Here is a 10,786-nt window from a genome sequence, read left to right as displayed (position 1 = left end):
TCCTCCTCCTCCTCCTTCTAATTTGTTCTAATTAGATATATATGATTATAGAATGCATTTTGACATATCCTACATAAATGGAGTATAACTTCTCATTTTTCTGGTTGCACATGATGTACAATTATACCAGTCACATAATAATTTATGCACGTAGGGTAATAATGTCTGATTTGTTCCACTGTCCTTCCAAACCTCATATGCCCTCCACTCCCTTCATTCCCCTCTATCTAATCCAAATTACCTCTCATTCAGTCTTTGGTTGTTTGACATTGGCTTATTTCACTTAGCATGATATTGTTCAGCTCCATCCATTTACCAGCAAATGCCATAATTTCATACTTCTTTAAGGCTGAATAATATTCCTTTATGTGTATATGCCACAGTTTCTTTATCCATTCATCTGTTTAAGGGCACCTAGTTTTATTCCCAATAGCTAAGCTATTGGGAATTTAGCTGCTCAGAACATTCATGTGGCTATGTCACTGATTTTAAGTCCTTTGGGTATATGCCAAGGAGTGGGATAACTGGGTCAAATAGTGGTTCCATTCCAAGTTTTCTGAGGAATCTCCATACAACTTTCCATAGTGGTTATACTAATTCGCAGCCTCACCAGCAATGTAGGAGTGTACCTTTTTCCCCTACATCCTCGCCAACATTTATTGTTGCTTGTATACTTGATAATTGCCATTCTTACTGGAGTGAGATGAAATCTCAGTGTAGTTTTGATTTGCATTTCTTTAATTGCTAGAAGTGTTGAACATTTTTTCATGTATTTGTTAATTGATTGTATTTCTTTTTCTTTGAAGTGTCTGTTCAGATCCTTATTGATTGGGTTATTCGTTTTTTTGGTGTTAAATTTTTTAAGTTCTTTATATATCCTGGACATTAATACTCTTTCTGAGGCACACATGGTAAAGATATTCTCCCACTCTGTAGGCTCTCTTTTCACGGTATAATTAGGTTTTCTAAAGTAACCAAAGGGGGAAAATTAGACAATATTCTAATCAGGTATCATAAGTAACCAATGGGAGCAAATGGGGTGTGGTCTCAATCTAATCCTTATTAGAAAAAGAACAACTCACAGCTCATCATGTAAGACACTAATTTTCAGACACTGGGGCCTTGAGCCTCTCTTTCTCACTTGGCCCACTCTGCCCTACCTTGCAGAATGCTACTCTCATCTCTACTTTCAAAAAAAAAAAAAATCAATACTTTGCCTATAACTTGTGTGTGTCTTGCTTAATTCTTTGTATAGGACACCAAAGACCTAGACCCCAACTAGACAGCCCAACAATAACAATAAAGGGGGTATAGGATATGCTACAGTAATAGGGGGTTTGTCTATATGTCAGAGTAAATTATATATATGTAAAAGAATACCATGTCTAAGTTTCATTTTTAATCTACTTTCCACCCTCAAACTTTCCATATCTCCTTCTTTTGAAATATTTAATATTCAGGATCTTTGAATTGTTGAGTTCACACCCACATAAACTGCAGCCAGCAGGTGGCTTATTAAACTACAGCTTTAAGGTAATCTTAAAAAAAAAAAAAGTGCAGTTTCGTATTTTGTTTCTGCAATGAGCTGAAGACAGACTGAAGTAAATGAGATTTCCACAGGCACCCTTACAAGAACCATAGCTAATTTTATTAGCCAGATTCCTTGGATTGGAAAACATTAGAGAAGTGTGTTGAAACATAGTTGTAAGGGTCAACTAAAGAGGACACAGGGCCTTAGTAGAAATACTAACCTTAGTTTTCATAAAAGAATAACGAATTATACAAAGATGGCATCCTGTCTTTCTAAAGCAGCCCCACCCCATTGAGGTACCATCTTTAACCTTTCCAAACCCCTGCAGATAATCATCTATATTCATAGTTGAATGTGTGTGCATTTAACGTGCGTGCACACATACACACACACACTCACAGACCTTAAATTAATTTTATTATTTTAATCAATACTTTTAAGCTATCATCTTTCATCCAAAGGGCTTATTACCTAGTAATGATTGCTAGACACCTACATACATACTTACAACCTCAGGTAAATGAAGCTAAAAAAATTAGCATGATTTTATTTAGGCCTATATTTTTAAATTCAGGTTTAATCCAGGTATCTCTCTCACCTTCCCCATGTGGAGAATTTTGCTCATTATTACCCTCAGAAGTACCTGATATGATTTACATATCATCGCTATTAAAACTGTAAACGTGTAAAAACTGTATTTATACATTACAGACAAGGATACAGCATGCCTCTAGACTAAGGGAGTGGAATACACACTGCCTCTTCATAAGAATTGGACCTTAGGTGCTCTTTCAGAAATTCTGAACTAATAAAGTAAAATTCAACAGACATTCAGAAAATTGAAGCAAAGTAGTACTTAGGATAAAATTATCACCATATAATTTTTGTTTGCCTTTCATTATTTACAAATGAAAATAAAACTTGAGTGTATTTGTTGTTCATTTAAAATGCTTATATCTATTTCAGTGATTGGAAGAATTGTAGGAGATTTGACTATCCCTAGGAGAAAATAGAATATACATGTGTTAATAGAAATAAGAAAAGCATATGTTTTATGCAGAATTATTTTTTCTTCCTATAAAACATTCTATATGCTTTGGATATAATCAGGTTTTGAGTTAATTATAATTTGTTTCATTACTTATAATTACAAAAATTATGACGATGTTATCTTTTGCACTATAATCCATGGAGAACATATAACTAAAATTCTTCATTATGTAAGAAACAGATGGAAATTTAGTAATGGTATTTTACCTGTATGAATCTATGTATAGTGTATACTTGTTTATGTATATTATTTTATATTATGTATATTATTTATTATTTTTCTGTGTTTACACTGAATCAAATGAAGCAATCTACCAGGATCTACCAGCAATCTACCAACAATCTCTCAGACTTCAACAGATATTATACTCACCTGGAGAGCTTATTAAAACAGATGCTGGGATCCAGCCCCAGATGGAGTGAGCCTGAGGAGGGCCTGAAAATTTTGATTTCTAAGCAGTTTCCAGATGATACTGATGCTATGTGTTCAGAACCTTGATTTGAGGACCCATACAACACTCTTATTAAAGAAATTGGATCTTAACTTAGATTCACCAAAGTCATTCATGTATACGGTTTTATAGCATTAACCATATCTTGTGAAGTAAAATCTGTTATGTTCAATAAAATGTAATATGCTATTATTTTCCTCTCATCTTCTGTAGACATATTATCTGTCTACCTCAGATAGTAACAACAGCATAACAAGCAAATAGGAGATTTCCAAGTCAAAAATTGATCCTAAGTCCCTTTTGGAAAAAGGTTTTGTGTAAAAAAGAAATCATCAATTAAAAACTGCCATGATTTTTGCCATTGCTAGTGTATTAGAACAAATTTAAAGCTCATGTTTGCCATCTGCTGATATATTTGTGAATTACAAAGGGTCTCTATCAATCAATAGTTGATGTATATGATGTTCAGATTGTTGTTGTTTCTTTATTTCCACAACTCATTAGGCAAATTTTAAATATGTATTTTCCCTAAAAGCACCATGTTACGATTTTGTTAACTACTCAAATAAAACTATTTCTTTAGCATTGATTTCAAATGATTGATTTGTATTGAAGCTGTTTTAATTTTTTAATTCTTTCTTTCTTTCTTTCTTCCTTTCTCTTTTTTTTTTTTTTTTTTTGGTGCTAGGGATTGAACCCAGGGCTTTGTGCATGCAAGGCAAGCAAGCACTCTACCAACTGAGCTATATCCCTAGCCCCTGTTTCAATTCTTACACTTGAAACTACTGATACTGTCATTTATTGGTGACCAGTCCTGCTTCCCCATATGTTGAAGTTTGAACATTAGAGAAGCACACCAAGGCAAGCATATAAAGCAGGGTTTATTTAAAAAGGGGTAACATAGACTTCTCCAGGGCGGGAGCAGGGGGCCATAGCTGGTATCATGGTATCCCAAGAAACGAGGTGTTCTACCTTTTATATGTCCCAGGCTTCCTTTTTTCTCCTGTCCTCTTCCCCTTATCTTTCTCCTTCCTGTGTATGTGACTAGGCCCAGGAAGGCTTGGTGGGATGGCCCAAAGGTGAGAAACAGGTGGGCTGAACAGGGAAGGGCAGGAAGGAGTAGACAGGGACACATTAACAACCCTGTAAGGAGGGGCAATTCCTGGGACAGGGTACCTTGGCAACAGGTAAACCTGTTCTTGATAAGGGTGGAGGAAGGGCTCTGAAGGAATTAACATTTCAATCCCTCAGGGAACAGTCTCCATCTTCCCAGAGTCACTCAAAATTGGCCTCCTTGATCTAACCTGACTCGATTTACCTGTCTACACTGACTACCTGTCTAATTCTGGCTTCACTACAAATTTACATTTCAATATATATATATACAAATTTACATCTCTCTCTCTCTCTCTCTCTCTCTATATATATATATATATATATATATATACACACATACATATATATGTGATATTTAGAGTAAATTTCATCAATAAAATATTTTAAAGGGATACTATATCCAAAGTTGTTTAAGCTGAATCAAATATTCATGTATTAATTTGCTTATAATTACAGTATAGTGAGAAGGATCTGAAATTACTCATGTTAATATCACTAAAGCAAGAAAATAAAAATCATTTTTGGAGAACAGGAGCCAAAATATCCTCCAGTTTTTATTCATACTCTTGTCTCCATTATTCTCTTACATTATGGTGACCTTATTATTCAAGAAGGTCATTTTCTCCTGGTCCCAAGTTTAACTGTACAGCCTTCATCATGAGCATATCATAGACAAGTTATGATCATGGATTCACAGAAACATATTTTCAGGTCTTGTGGGGTAGTCACTGGATTTAGTATTGCACCTTGTTATTTTGTTAATCCTCAAGACCTGACCATATCATCACACCTTTACAGGAAAGTTTAGGAAGTTGAAGTTAAAAACACTAAGCAAGTTGTCCAAGTTGACACCTGGGATTTGTGCCTCTATGACCTGAGTTTAGTATCTGGCTCCTACAGGACATATTGTTTGAATTATTTGTCACAAGACCACCCAGTACTCATGATTTGGCTGAAACCAATGCTTGTCTCACACCTTCCCAAGCCTGTTTAAAATGGCAATATTTACTATTTTGGTCTGATTTTCATTTTTAGGCAGAGGCTAAATAAATACAGATTCTGAGTTGGTTATTTATACAAGGCACTTAGCACTGGACCTGGCAGGTTTGTAATAAAATTTGACCCTGATTATGATGATGATGATTATGTTGCTCTTTGTGACAATGATTGTTATAGTTTGTATCTAAAATGTTTTCCCCAAAGTCATGTGCTCAGGGCTTGGTCACCAGCCAGTTGTGCTATTAGGAGGTGGTAGAACTGAAGCCAGAATTAGACAGCAGTCAGTGTAGATAGGTAAATCCAGTCAGGTCCGATCAAGAAGGCCAATTTAAGTGAATAGGGTAAGTTGGAAACTGCCCCCTGAGGGACTAAAATGCCTTCAGAGCTCTTCTTCCGCCCTTATCAAGAACCTGCCTCTGCTCCAACCTGTTGCTAAGGTAACCTGACCCAGGAATTGCCCCTCCCTACACTGAGTTGTAAAAGTTGTTAATGAATGTGTGCTGGGCTGCTCCATCTCGCCTTTCCCCCTTCAGCCCACCTGTTGGCCATCCCACCAAGCCTCTCCTGGGCCAAGTCACCTACTTGTCTCCTAGGAAGGAGAAAGATAAGGGGAAGAGGGAAGGAGAACAAAGGAAGCCTAAGACATATAAAAAGGTAGAACACCTTGTTTCTTGGAATACCAGGATACTAGCTAAGGCCCCCTTCTCCCTCCCAGGAGAAGTCTATGTTACCCCTTTTTAAATAAACCCTACTTTACGTGCTTGCCTCAGCGTGCTTCTCTAATGTTGTATTTCAACATGGGAGGGAGCAGGATTCCTCACTGGTAACTGGTGCTATCAGAGCCTTTACAAGGTAGGGAAATTAGGTCATTGGAGGTCTTCTCTTGAAGCAGATGTTGGCCCCTGTCCCTTTCTTTCTCTATTTCTCAGCTGCCCTGAGGTGAGCAGCTCTGTTTCACCACAGGCTCCCCACTGCGATGTTCTGCCTAACCACAGGACCTAACCAAGGGAGCCAACTGACCACGGACTAAAAACCCTAAAACTGTTAAGCCAAATAAATCTTTCCTCCTTCTACATTGATTATCTCAGGTATTTTGTTGCAGGAAGGGAATGCTAGTAAACAAAATGATTATTACTCATTCAACCAACTTGATAAAATCAGCCTAAAGCAGTGATGACAACCTTCCTGTCTCGACTGGTTTGGCTCTTTATGGGCAGACATATTTAGGGACTTGTAATGCATACCTGATGTAGGACTTCTAATGCATACCTGAAGTCATGCCCCATCCTTGCAAACTTTCACAGCCAGGAAAGCAAGCTCGTTCTAGTCTGGTGGTCACATGAAGTCATATCTGCCCACAGGTGCCATTAGTGAGCCCAACTGAACCCAGCCCACATCTATGAGATAAATTAATAGTTGTGACTGTTGTATAAAGCCACTAAATTGAGAAACAGTTTATTATGAAGCAAAAGTCAATGGTATCTTTGGGATACCCTTTATACGAAATCCTTTTATGTAAAGTGTTACACATAGCTTAAGGAAATCCTGTCCAATTCCATTTCTTCATAAAATTCCATTCTAATAATTTTCAGAGTTAAAGAAATAATTATGGATACATAAAGGGTTTCAAAACTGTTCCATGATGCATCACATTTAATATTGTTCAAAATCATAGCTAGAATACTTGATTTCAGGTAAAGTGTGTAGATATTTGGCTGAATTGTTCAGATTCTTTTTTACTAAAAAAATTTTCACTTTTTGGACAAATCGTTTTTAGTTTAAAAATAACTGCAGACAATTCAGATGCATGTTGATGGCAAACTATAATCAATTACTTGGAGAAGTTTTATTTAAATGATCTAGGATGCTGTTGTAATGGGCCAAAGGTGCGACTTATGCAGTCCAGGGGGAGAAATGAAGAATGTGTAAGCGCTTCTGCCCTTTTCAATGCTTTATTCATTCAAATCACTCAATAATACAATTTCACTCTATAGGTTCTTAATCAAGAAAATGTCAATCCTTAATGCTAGGCCTGCAATAGACATAATTCACAGCAAAAAATTCTAGATTAATTAATTCACAACAAACAATTCTAGATTAATTCTAAGCACTGCAAACACATTTAATCATGACAGGCTAATGACAGACATTCCCTCTGCATGCTAAGTTCAAGTGTCAGTTCAAAAGTTTCAAGCCTTAGGCTTTAAGTCCAATAGATGCACACTCACTCAGACTGCAGTGATGAGGTCAGAACTAAGGCATGCTTCTCCTGGGGTGGAGCTGACAGCCAGTGGAGGAGAGGGTTGTAGGGAGAAGTTATGGCTCTCACTAGGGTTAAGATGTGGCTGTAGAGTTTGAGAACGGTGAGGAAGATGCAGAGGATCAGCAAAGGATGCAAAGTATTGAGAAACTGATGTGACTCCATTTTTGAGAAACCAGCCTCTACCTCAGAGCAAAGCCTGTCCAAGGAAAGGGGTGTGACCCTTGTCCTTGGAAAAACCCACAGAGCACTCCTAGGCACATACCCACCCTGCTGAGTTGTTTGTTTGCAAATAACAAGAGAGATCTGTGATGCCAGGTGTCCCTGACTTAGTTAGACTAGGTGAGGACCCATAGGGACCCCCTAGCAACCACCAATCAGCATGAGATAGGAAATACCTGGGATGCCAGATGACCCCTCAGTAATTTAAGTTGGTTGATAACATGTTGGGAAACCATGTAGTTTAGCACTACACCCCTCTTAGCCTAAAGCTATCAGTTCAAAGGAATCCCCCTCTTGTACTAACCAATCACCCCTACCCAACTTGTTCCCACCAGTGAATTTGCTAATCAACGTTGAGTTGTTTGACTTTCCGGCGGAGGTATGGAATGATTTGCTGTGTGATGTTGTGATGCATAGAGTATCCCCCCAAAACTATAAAATCTCACTGAACAAAGGACCAGGATTCACTCCCTGGGACCGCTGCATCTGAAAGGGTTGTGAGTCCAGGCTCGAGCTTGCAATAAAGACTCTTGTGTGATTGCATCAGATTCGGCTCCTGGAGAGGAATCTCATTCGTGGCTCCTATTGGGGTCCCACGAATCTGGCATTACAGTCCAGGTCCTCATCAGGCTCTCAGCACGAGGGCATCAGTAATGGCTGGCTGAATGTATGCTCATTTGCTCTATTATTTATACTAAATTTGGGGGTTGGGGGCTTTTGACTCCTCTTTTAATCCTTATCAGTTGCCGGGATTTCTCAGTTATGTCATTTACCCTGGGGTTAAAACATCTGGTCTGGTGGTCCTCACCCTGATCTTTTCACCTTTTCCTCTTATTGGGTGAGGACAGCCTGTTAGAAGCTTCACTCTGAGTTTATCAGAGTGGGGAGAAGTGACTAGTTTGTGCCTGAGAGTCATACTGGAGGGCTCTGTTAGGCATGCTTGGTGAGACTGCAGGTTTCAAACTGGAGTTTTTAAAACTGGAGTTGCTTAGACTCAGGCCTAAGGCCATCCTCACAGATGCCTCTTCAGCATTAGGAGTTTTTAAACATTTGGTGATTTCAATGTTCAGCCAAAATTGAGAACACTGAACAAAAGGGTCCTGTACAAAGGTGTTACAGAACTTTTTAATAGAAGGTAAAGGTTGCTGGATGTTGAGAGAAATTTCATTCCATGTTGAATTTGTACTAAGTTAAAGAAGAATAAAAGAAAATCATTTTTTTGTATTTCTCTTATTTGAACCTACTATCAATTCTCAAAGGTAGGCAGGATACACATTATTATCCCTATTCAGCAAGTGAAACAACAGGGTTTTAAGGATTTTGCAGTATTGGGGGATGCATTCAAACCACTCCTTGCTGTACTTTTCTCTTGGAACTTATAAACTATAACCTATGCTAAATGTTTGTTTAAATCCCTGTCATGCAGGGGTTCTGACCCAGGAAACAGATTTGCAGTCAGCAAGTGGAAGAAGATGCAAGACTCAGTTAGGATAGTAGACATGCTTTATTCAGAGGCGGTAACAGCCTCCAGCCTCCAGCTTCAGCTTAGCCCCCAGCCAGTTCCATTTTAGCTCTCATTTTGCCCCCATCAGCACCTGAGTCTTTTTCATAGACCCTTTTTATATGGAGGCCAAACAAATAAGACACACTACCAACAGGTTACATAAGGGGGAGGGGCGTATGCTCACAAATTAATGTTTATGACCTTGAGTATATGCACTGAATCACACTGTTTCTGGCCTTGACTAACCATAACATATTTGATTTTCAGCCCTGGCTACACATTAACAATAACATAGCCCACAGAAGTTTCTTTGAGGGAGTCTATCTACAGCCATTTGGGGCCTGCCCCAACAATCCCATTTTCATTTGGGCTCTGAACCCTTTATCAGTAGTTATATAATTTATTAATTCATTCATACATTACTCATTTAGGATGCATTGGTTATTTTTGGGGTGAAGGAAGGGTTGGTTTTGGGGGGCTTCTCTGGAGAACAAGACTAACCTCATGGTGTTTCCCCCAGTGAAACAGGAATCTAGTGATGCATCAGGCAAGTAGCCAGTTATAACAAATTCAAAATAAAAACAAGCTCATGGTGGTGGTGGTGACAAACAGATGGGGAACTACTTAATCCTTAAGGAGAAAAGAGGGAGATAAGGAGGTAGAGAACTATTTGCAGAGGAAGAGAATGTAAAATCCAAACTAAAAATTGACAGAAACAGAATTTACCCACGTGAGAGAAACTACTTGGTGGAAGAAACGGCTGAAGAATGGAAGGAGGGAGGGCATGGGGAGAGGGAGAGAGATGAAAGTGGCTCAATAAGCAGGGATGGCAAGCAGATATTGTTAACATAGGGAGAGCAATGAATGATGGTGAGGAAAGCAGCTAGGGACAAATAATAAAATGGCCTAGTAATTTATTAGCTCTATTAAGGAAGTCTGCATTAGCCTAGGGAAAACCAGGAGCCTACCTAGGGCTTTAAAAAGGACACATCATCACCATAGTTGTTTCACAGACCAGGCTGTTTCTGGGTATGCTTTTGATCATCAAGTTGACCTCCCATAGGCAAGAAAGGAGTTTTGTAGTTTTGACAGCGTGAACACAGAGCTGTAAAAATACAGCTGTGGTTTTTACTTTGGGCTGATTTGATGTGCGGGCACACAAATCATAGATCATAGCTGGGCTTGGAGACCTGGAAAACTGGGAGGATTTTCTAATTAAGTGATTTGCTGAATGAGAGGTAAAGTTGGATTGGAGAGAGAACGTGAGTTCTTGTTCAGATACTGCGTTTGAGGCCTGAGAGCTGCTGTGTAAGACTGGGTTCACTGCATAAAATCTACTCCATTATATTTTTTGATATTGAATAGTTCAAGCTTGAAACATTCTACCCAAACATGTTACTACTGCAAATGATCAAAGTGGGCAGTCCCATTAACTTATATACTAAATCCATCGAGGAGTTTGTGGAAACACGTTTGCCTGCCTTAGGGAAAATTCTTGACACATGCTGTATTCAGACAACCACAGGCTCCAGGCTTCGTCCTCCAAGTGAGAGGATTTGGGAAAAACAAAAAAGGTTTCCCCCTGCTGGTCAGACCTGCATAGTGCAGCGAACGGAGATAAAAGTTGTAGGGGCGTGGTAGCTGGTGGATGA

This window comes from Marmota marmota, unplaced genomic scaffold, assembly GCF_001458135.2.
Source record: "Marmota marmota marmota unplaced genomic scaffold, marMar, whole genome shotgun sequence".
Classification (NCBI taxonomy): domain Eukaryota; kingdom Metazoa; phylum Chordata; class Mammalia; order Rodentia; family Sciuridae; genus Marmota; species Marmota marmota.
The sequence above is the reverse complement of the archived record's forward strand: the minus strand, read 5'-3'. Positions refer to the sequence as shown.